The 10142-nt window shown below is 48.4% G+C and overlaps 1 protein-coding gene across 8 annotated transcripts in view; it reads right to left on the minus strand.

The window, feature by feature from the left end:
- MARCHF8 (membrane associated ring-CH-type finger 8) overlaps window positions 1–9342 on the minus strand; it is a 102554-nt gene extending 93212 nt beyond the window's left edge. For 2 of the 8 annotated variants that reach the window (XM_054207528.1, XM_054207532.1), the window contains exon 1: window positions 9141–9342. The gene's annotated coding sequence lies outside the window, so the exon portion shown is untranslated. The other 6 variants (XM_054207529.1, XM_054207530.1, XM_054207538.1 and 3 more) reach the window with 5 other exon arrangements.
- Window positions 9343–10142: the final 800 nt, after the last annotated feature.

Genomic DNA, 10142 nt, shown 5'->3' on the forward strand with positions numbered 1-10142 from the left:
CTGCCAGTGATTTTCTTCTTTTTTTTTTGGCACATTCCAACAAAGGAAGAGGAAAAGGCACATGGAAGAAAGGCTCGGCTCAGAAACTTGCCAACTTTCCTTGACTCACAGGGGTTGCTGGAGGCGAAGGATAAACAGCATCTCAGAAAAGCAGGTCTGTGCTGCAGTATGTCCACATTACTGGCCTCGGCGGGATGTGCTGCATACAGTCAAGCTGCTTTCCACTCCCATTCCCTGCTGACAAGAATCACTTTCAGACTTGAAACCCAACAGTTTCGTCATCTTATTAAATTCCCTGTTCCTGGCTCAGATGTCTCTCATGTGCATTAGTTAGATTACATCAACCACAAAGACCTGTCCATGAGCCACACAGGATACAGCTCTAAGGAGGCCACTCAGAGATCATCAGCTCTCCGAGTTTCTCCTCCCTTATTCACAGAAGCAGCAATGCAAACTGTGTGACAAGGGATGTGTATATGGTTTGTGGGGCGTTGTGGAAAGGGAAGTAATACCAAAGCACTAAGATGCAACTGGCAAACATACCTTCCCTGAATAGAGCGTCCACCCTGGGGCGGAACCATCCCTGCAGCCTCCTTCTGCAAGCCCTGCACCAGGCACAGCCAGGACAGACAGGCTAAGCCAAACCCATGCATGTCTTACAAACCGGAGAGCCTAAATACAGCAGCTCTGAGGACTTGAAAAGGCAGCTGACAAGCCAGCAACCAGCAGCATGCCTGCAGGGCATCACGGGCAGACATCACCAAGTCTGTGCAAAGCATCTGTAGTACCACAGAGTGAGAACACGCCGACTGAAAAACTCCCCAGTAGTCATTCAAAGAGGGGTAAGATGGACTGAACACGTGTCCCAGCTGACAAGGAGAGCTCAAGTACACAGAGAAAGCAAACAACCATAACAAATGTCTATCAGACACAATGGAAGATCACAGCCAAGAATAAAACGCATGATGTATCTAATTCCCTTTCTATACAAGGAACTGATCCTGACTCAGCCTCCTTGCTCTCAGGCAGCTGGACCACACAACGCTATGCTTGCTTCTTGCCAGGGTATCACTAACGAAGGAAAGTGAGGGAGAAATCTTATCTTGAATCAAACGTGTTCAACAGCAACTGAGCTGGGATCCTTGCTGTGTGGCTGGAGAAGTTGATACCAACATCACTACTTGAATAAAAGCCTGGTGCAGATATGAGTGCCTCGAGTCCCCAAAACACCAAACGCTGACCCATGGGAGACTCCGATCCTGGGAAGAAGAAAACTACCAAAAGACTACAAAGCATACATCAGACCTGTCCTGCTGCATTTGGCACGTAGGTATGTAGAGGAGATGCTTCCACGCTTTGCTACGTCCTTCTCTGATGCAGCCTTACTGAGCAGGGGTAAAAAGCAAGAAGCACTTTGGCAACCCTGGTACAAGGCGCATAGCTCCAGCAGGGCCATCTCCTGCTGCTTTAGACACACAGCTTTGAGGCTGCAGTTCTAGTCTATCACTTGTACATTGCCCCGCTAGAAACAAAGCCACCCATTTAAGAGACTAACCAGATGGATCAGGAAAGGGCAAGGAGTAACAATTTTGAACCTCTTGCCATTTTGAAAATACAGAGCTGCGAATCCCACCTGCCCAGTAATTTGCCTGGAGAACATCACAGTGCAATATTCCTATGCTCCTGGGAAGGCACATAAAAAGAATCACATATCTAAAAAGCCTTGGGAGCCGCAGAGCTCCACAGGTGTACCAGAGCAGGACTCTCACACACCTGCCAAAGCATGTAGCAGCTTGTATAGAACAACATGGAGACCTTTCAAGCCTTGCAATTTTGCAAGGAAAGCAACTTGGTGAATATTTTTTGCAAGATTTGAAAGACTTAACTCCAGCAGTCTCAGTCAGAAGTTACCCTCCCCTGTCAGGTCAGGCCCTAGGCCCTAGTACGAAATAGCTTAACACTGCTGTCACGAGAATCACAGAAACAAAATACGCTTCGCATGAAAAGGAACTGCTAAAAGGCAATATATAGAGTTTTCATGCCCAAAAGCAACGAGATATTTCAAGGCTACAGTGTTAACACACTACATAAGAACACCAATGCATTTAGAAGGCTGAAATTTGATCTCATTTTTATTGGCTTCTGTTTTGTTATGCCAAGAGCAAAGTTAAAATCCTCTTCCATCTTTTAATCAAACATGCTACTTTTTTTTGTTAACGCCCAAGATCAAGCCAGTCTGACAAGACTCCTGTAATTTTACAAGAGAATTTCTCCTCCCTCCACCCCCTTATGTTATCAAACATTAATTCTGTGAAGAGTCTGCCGCACTGTGCCACGTTAGTTTTGTGAAGAGTCTGCTGCACGGCGCCAGCTCTAAATTACTAACAATACTTAACCTTTTCCCGTGGGCTCTCAGAACACCTTGCAAGGGAAGAAGGCCATCCCATGGGCGGAAGGATTAGCGCAGTCTGATATCCTACAGTTTGGTATCCTGCGGTTGCAGGCTTCGTAAGGGCCGCTCACCCACACAAACTATCTTGTGTCTAAAAAAGCGCTATCTCCACGGGCTCCGGGGCAGGGTGAGGCTGCAGCTCTAGGTCGTGACATTGCAATTTACACTCCCATCTTCCTGTGACGTGTGAAGTTCCAGCAAATATTTGGCATTTAGCCAACAGATTCAGAAGTTACTTGCAGTGTGATTGCATAAGCCCACTTCCCCTTGGAAAGCAGGCTAAAAAATATTTTTTTTTTAAAAAACCCAAGAACCTTACAAAAAACATGATCTAGAGGACAATTGTGTTGCAGGAAACTAAGGTACATGTAGGTGAAGTAGCTTAAACCAGAAAAGAGAGTCCAGAAGCAGCAACAAGACCCAGATTTCCTGTCTCTCACAACAAACCTTTAGCTGCAAGTGAACTTCCTCTTCTTTTTAGAGCTAAGCAGATTGTTTTTTGCTCTTTGCAACAAGACAGGATTTAGTTCAGTATGCGTTTATGCTGTTTGGTGTAAGAAAACCCTCTCATACAGAGATCATTTTCAACGTTAAAGAGCAGCACCTCCTCTGAAAGTCTTCAGTTTACTTGTTTTTTATATATTGTAGGTATGCTTGCATACACACACTTTACAGAAGCAGCTCCAATGTAAATGATTGGTCAGATTGAGCTAGAGAGAAAACGCTGACAACAACTGTCCTTTCTAGTCCTGGTGCTTCCAGTTCAGATTTAGCAGGCAGGCTCCAGATGAAAACGACCCTGGAAGCTATGATGACAATAATCACATTTAAATGGACAGCATTTTGGATGCAGAACTACAAGGAAAACTCACTTCATTTACCAGAAAGAAAAGAAAAAACAAAGCCTACTGTTAACTCCAGAAAGACCCAGCCTGCTCTCCTCCCATGTGTATTTTCCTCTCTGTCATCACCCAGGGTAAACTATTACCTAGTGCTCTTCACATTGCTCTGGTATGTCAGACTTCACCAGACTTATTAAGAACAGAAAAGCCACTGCCAACTTTCACTTTCTATCTATTGTAGCAGAGTTCATCATGCTGTTAAGTGCAAGTCCCTTAAGAGCTGTTTGCTGAAGGAGGCCATGGGAAACAGGCGAGAAGGGGACAAAACCACACTCTGAGAGGGCAAGAATTTCTTGCTATAATGTGGCCCATGTTATGAAAGTACGGCAGAGCCCTGTATTGCATCACTCCCTGTATTTCAATCCATCAGTCTTCCCATAAAAATATATATACACACAGAAAAAAAAATATACACAGAAATATGCCACATTTTTCCATGAGCCTTCCTCTTCTGACTGATGCATTCGTAGTTACAAGAGATTATAACAAGGATTGGCCTAGTAGTGAATCACCCTCAATAGCACACTGCGCTTTTACAACTAGAAATAGAGGGATCAGAGAGATTAATCCTCTGTCCTGGATGGCGTGAGGAGCCAGTGACAGTGAAAGCAAATATAAATAGGCAGAGAAGGCTCTTTGTCTTGCTACAGCCCCCTTTGGTTTCGAAGGAGATTCTTCCACCAAGAGATGCTTCAAGAGGTCATTATGAATGAAATTAAACAAAGGCATCCCTTTTGTAAGCCCTGCAGTAATTGGGACAGGAGGAGCTCCTGATAATAATCCCTGTGACATCACCTCCCGTCTCCCAGGAAGGTAAAGGCCAGGTTCAGCCCTGCTGCCAAGAGAAGCACTTACAGTAGCAAGATTTGAATCATAGAATGGTTTAGAAGGGACCTTAAAGATCACCTAGTTCCAACCCCCCTGCCATGGGCAGGGACACCTCCCACTAGAATGCTTCCTCAATATTTAACTGGTGCTATGGGGCAGGTTGTACACAGGGAGGCTGTTGCTTCCTGTTCAGTTACTACCACTCAAATGATCCTCCACAGGCAAAATTCACCCAAAAGCCATGTCTAGAAGTCAGTAACTTTCAGAGCTAGGAGTCACAGCAGTACATGGACACCCACTGCTGTCCCCACACAAATTCTTGTGCAACAAGAAAGCGGAACTTAAAACTCAACTCCGGCGACAAGAACAGACGCACAGCCCCCCTCCTCAAGCTGCACCAAAGGCACAGAGTTATGAGCAGTAAGTAAGGCTGAGTGACAAATTATGCTGGTCATTAGAATCAGCAGATCAGACCCAGGGGAAGCCTATGTGTTTATCGAGAAGAGTTGGTTTTTTTCCTACAGATGCTCTTCCTTGCAGGCTCAGTACACACAATAAAGAGGAACTGAAAGGCTTTTTAAAAGCAAAGTACATTTGAGAGGAAGGGAGGCACCAAGGATTGGTATGCCTTTTTAAAAATTAGCAGCTTGGTCTGTAACCTTGTACCCATTTTTTTCCCTTCATTTTTAGCTCGTCACCCTAGATCCTTCTCTATTTTCCTTCCTTCCCCTCTGTCTTATCCAACTGACCCTTTGATTCCAAGAGAAATGTTTCTTGTCCTGCGTCCAGGACATGATGGAAGTCAAACCGCCCGCTCCAGGAAGAACAGCTGGGAATATTTTTATTCCTTGTAATGAACCTTGATGGTGTGGAAACACATGATTTTACTGGAGACACGGACAAACTGGGGGACAAACTCACCCTTTTGTTGTTTTCAGTCACCTGTTAAATGATGTTCCTAAATCCAATGCCTGTTTTCCCAAGGAGAAACTCCGGGGCAGTTATTCATGACCAGCCTCACCTGCAGACTGCACTAGTGACATGCATTCTGTCCTCCTAATGCCCTCTGAAGGACACGCAGAAACTTTAAGGGGCAGATATCAAGGCATACCTAACTGATACATAGGATTTAACTACCCCAAAATATACAATATTTATATTCTATATTGATTCTGGCCACATATTCTGCAAGGTTTACAACTGGGATCCTGAAATGAATCTCCAGGGAAAAAGTGCTCATCTACTAGTTGACTTGATTTCACCAAACTATGGAAAATCTCAGCCCACAATTTCTAGAATGTTTTAGTATTTTCCACCTATCAGACGTACACCTGGCATCAAAATTTCCAAAAATGTTTTCAGTCGAGTTCAATAAACCATGATATTCTGCCAGGTCTCTGGTTAAATTCAAGATACGCTACCAAGCTGGCCCACTTGCCTGCAAGTATCGAAGGTGAACTCCAGAGAGGCACCTATTTTAAAAGATAGAAAAGTTGAACAGTAATTTACATACATCTTTGATCTAAAATGGCCCAAACCAGATAACCAGCAGGGCACGTAATAAAGGCCAGCCTTCCCCCTGGTCCCTGGGGGATGAAATTGCAAGTACTAGAAACTGCGGATGGTTGAGATTATCTCTTGCTGTTTGTGAACTCTCTGGTGATTAGTTACATTTAAGAATAACACTGTTCTTAAAGGGTATCTTTAATTGCTAAAAGACTGAACTTGCAAGAGCTCTTATCCATTTACCTACCCCAGAATCAATAAACACAATGTAATCTGTTATTTGGCTTTTTAATGCTTCACATGAATGTGGTTAGACTCTTTGATAAAAGACTCACAAAAAATATTGTGGTAAGCAGTGAAAAAGAATGGTTTGGAAATTATGAGTTCTTTGCGCGACCGGTGTTTTCAGTAAAAGCCAGACAACAGAACTAGTAAAAGTGGCCCTAACTTGGCAAAGAGGGTTTCAAGGACACAGAGCTGTGAAACTTCACTACTAACAAAGCCCAGCCAGCAAGTTTAATGCCAGCTCTGCTATGCCAAAGCAAGCTGCCACCAGATCCCTGCAGTCAATGCACAAGTCAGCAACACAGCAGTCACAGCAAACCCTGCACGAGTTCCTTCCGCCTTGCTATGGGAATTCATACGGTGAATCAGATGCGTGGTTTATGTGGTTCACTTGGTTCCTGCAGCAGCTAGATGCAGATGCTCCAGAGAAAGAACTGGAGCAGGCAGTAACTGGACAGCCTGTTCCCCAGGAAGATTTCCCACCTAATACCTTTTGCCCTAAAAGTGAAGTTTTTCCCAGACTCGAAGTTTTCCATTCTTTATAGCCTTCTATAGCATTGCTGTTCACTACCTGTCTGCCACATGCACAGTCCAAGCACAATGATGTCCAGGGTTCCTGCAAGCTCCTTCCTTCAAAGCCTGTTTATATTTTAAAGTAGCCCAGCTACAGCCCCTTACAGAATACTAGCTAGACACTTCTACAGAATCATGAGTTCCTTTTTGGAGGAAGAGAAGAAGGGCAGGACCAGAGCAAAACAGAACAAAAAATAAGATAAAATAAGTAAATAAAAAGAGGACACTTCATTCCCGTTTTCATTTTTCCTGGCAAATGGCCGTGCTCGCTCTATTCTTCACCATCGGTCAGTGACATTAGGGCTGACTGCTTCTGAGGTGTGTGGCAGGAAGGACTCATAGCAGGTGACTCCTTTTTCTTAGACAGCAGAATCAGCTCAGGACTTGTAAGAAGAATCTACCGCTCCTTCCTTGAGCAGCGTTACTACTGGGAGCTGCCGCACGCCGGCACTGATCTGCCTCCCCCACTGATACTGCTGTTTGGAAGAGCAATAAGGAAATCAGGCTGGCAGAGAAGAGACTTCAGTACGTTGCCCAAAGTACGTGCGACAGCCTCAGCAGCTGGGAAGACTGAGTCCTTTCACCCTTGAACGTGGGAGAGCTGCTTGTCCAAAAAGTTAGACTTAAAATAACAGAAGTTTTTTAAAAAAAATACGTTTAAAAAAAAATCTCATCCTGAAATACAGAAAGTTCAACCAACCTGCTAAATTAATCTATCCTCATAAAACTTAAGACCGGGCAAAAGCACACAGGGAAGAGGTGGATTTTCTAGCACTGGAATCATAACTGCCTCACCTGGACACCTCCACCAGTTCTGGCCACATATCCATACACTGAGGCATGAAAAAAGTTGCAGCCTTTCTTGTGGTATGACACTCCAAAAGAGAAAAATCACTTCTTTTCAACTAGTTTACCTCTATAAGCAAGACTACTGACTAGGGCTAGGTGAAAGCCCAGCTACAACAAAAAAGGCCAACACCATCACAACAAATATTCAGTGAACTGTGAATTTTAAGTTCACATCAGACTGTAACCGAAGTCACATGAAGTTCCCAGCAGAGGGGCAGTTGTTCAGTCTTTGGTAGACCTATCGGTTCCAGCAACCGTAGCAGAATCAAATCCTGGGGAACGTCACTTTTACTGAGCAGATACAGGGCTGCTCGGGGGAGTCTGGCACCAAGCAGTTTGGGCGACAGCTAAGCAGCTTCCAGCAGCCCTCAGCAGGCATTATCCTGGTGCTGGGGCCAGAACCTTGATGTTTCCAGCGATCCTGGTCCAGAGGCAGATCCAGCAGAACTCTGCATCAGTGGAAATTCATCAGCATTGATAGATTTCAAAGAAAACATCTCTGGATTGATAAACAAGCGTTTTTCAAAAAAAACTTCCCTCTGAAAATTTCTGACTAGGGCTGTTACTGGAGCAACCTCGGCCTCATCCGACTCTATTCCAGAACTAATTTCAGCAGCAGAAGTTGATAGAGAGTGCTGCTGCTTCAACTGACGTGTTATTGTCAGACCAGCTCTCCTCTTCCACCCCCATCTTCCTTCCTAGATCTCTTTCCATCTCCCTTGAGCTCTACCTAAATTGTCCCTTCTGTGTTTACACTGCTGGGTTATTCCACAAACCCTCTGTGCTCGGAGCATACCAGTCCTTTGCTAAGTCCAGAGCCAAAGCCGTCTGCCCTCTTCGAAACAAACTGATTTTGCATTGGCACGTTACAATTCTAGCTTTGCTTGCACGTACAGTGTACTAAGAAGAGGAGAAGTTAAAATGTTACACTTCAGAACAACTTGAGCGTTACTCTACCTGCCAACTAGCTCCAGGAGGCATGAAAGAATTCTGACTATTTCTCAGTCTCCCGTGAAACTTCGTTGCGAACACGTTGTGACCAGCATATCTTGCCGACAGTTTTATCTCCGATGTATCTTCGTTCCCCACGGCTAACCGAATGCAAATTCGGGTCCTCCTCCAAACGGGGGACCCAGCGCCCACACGGTGCCCCCTTCTCCCACCCGGCTGATCCGCCCCCGCTCCCCCCTTACGGAACGCTAATTCCCCCGGAGCGAGGAGCCGAGGCTGAGCAGACAAAGCGGGCGGGGGTGGGAAAGCCTCTTACCACCGAATTAGGTGCCGTTTCCTCCACTCCCGCAGAGGGACAGCCCTGAACTCTCCCCAGCGGAGCCTCCGCACCGGCCAAAGACGGGAGGCTCCACTGCAGCCCCGGCCCCACGGGGCCGACCCCCGCTGCCCCGGCCGGCTCCCCACGCCACGGCGGCCGGTCCCACGGTGGGTTGCGTGTGTGAGGGGGTGGGCAGCCGTGGGCCGGGCCCCGCCGCCCCGGCACAGCTGCCTGTTGCTGGCCGCCGGCACCGACCGGCTTCCCGGAGGGGCCTCACCTGCGGGCGGCCCCGCCGCCGGTGCCGGAGGGGCGAGGTGGTGCCCGCGGGGGCGGGACGAGCGGGGACCGCAGGGCAGCCCCCCCTCCCCCCGCGGCCCGGCCTCACCGGACCCGGCCTCCCCACGCCGGAGGGGCCGCGGACCCGGTTCGGCCCCCGCGGCGGCTCCCCACGGCCAGGGCGGCGGCCGAGCCCTACCTTGGTGCCCCGCAGAGGGCCCGGGCCAGCGGCTTCTCCTCCGACTGCGGCGGCTGCTGCTGCCGCCCATGCCCGGGGCCGGGGGGACGGCGGGCCGAGGCGCCGGGGGCTGGGAGACTCCTGCGGGGCCGGGGCACCCCCGGCTCTCTCGCCCAGCTCCTGTTTACCGCGGCTCCCCGGCCGGCCGGGCTGCCTGTCAGAGCACCGCCCCGCCCCGGCCCGCCCCCGCCGCCATGGCCCGAAGGAGGACGGGGAAGCGAGGCGGCAGCGCCGGGCCGGGGAGGCGGCTCCCTCCGGCGGGGCAGGGCCCGCCCCCGTCGCCTCACGGTTAAACTTTCCTCCCCGGGCCGGGGTGCCGCGGTCAGGACAGGCGGGCGCGGAGATGCGGCCCCGCCATCCTCATTCTCGGTCCTCCCGCACCTCCCAGCGGGGACACCCCGCGGGGCCGGGGGTCCTGCGGGCACCTGGGTGAGCGGGGGCGGCCGGGGACCGGACAGGGCCGGCGACTTACCGGGAAGGGGAAGGTGAGAATGGCCAGCGAAGCGGGCGGCCCGCAGCGGTCCCGGGCACGGCTGTCAGCCTGACCTCCTCCTGCCACCAACAGTGATGCTTATGTCATGTCCGAGGGGAGAACGCCTTGCTCTTTAGCAGAATTAGAAGAAAATAGCTAAACTAACTCCACAAGGTGCCGTTCAACTTTTTTTTTTTTTTTGTAAATATGTATGCCTGAAGCCTGGAGGTGGCTTATAGCCACCTTTAGAAAGTGTTTTGTGTTGGTTATTCACCTGCATGTATTGATTTCTCAGCAGAAGATTATGTAAATGAAAAGGTTCAATGACTAAAAGGATGCTAATCAATTTGCCCCATAGCTATATCTGGGTGCCATAATCTCTGTTGCTATTTTACACTTCCCTTTGGTAAGTAGCATACTTTAGTCATTTCTTCCCAAAGAGGAAAATTGGTAATAAAAAAGATCTCCCGCGATATGCTGGAATACGTGAA

Source organism: Rissa tridactyla, chromosome 6 (genome assembly GCF_028500815.1).
Source record: "Rissa tridactyla isolate bRisTri1 chromosome 6, bRisTri1.patW.cur.20221130, whole genome shotgun sequence".
Taxonomy (NCBI): Eukaryota; Metazoa; Chordata; class Aves; order Charadriiformes; family Laridae; genus Rissa; species Rissa tridactyla.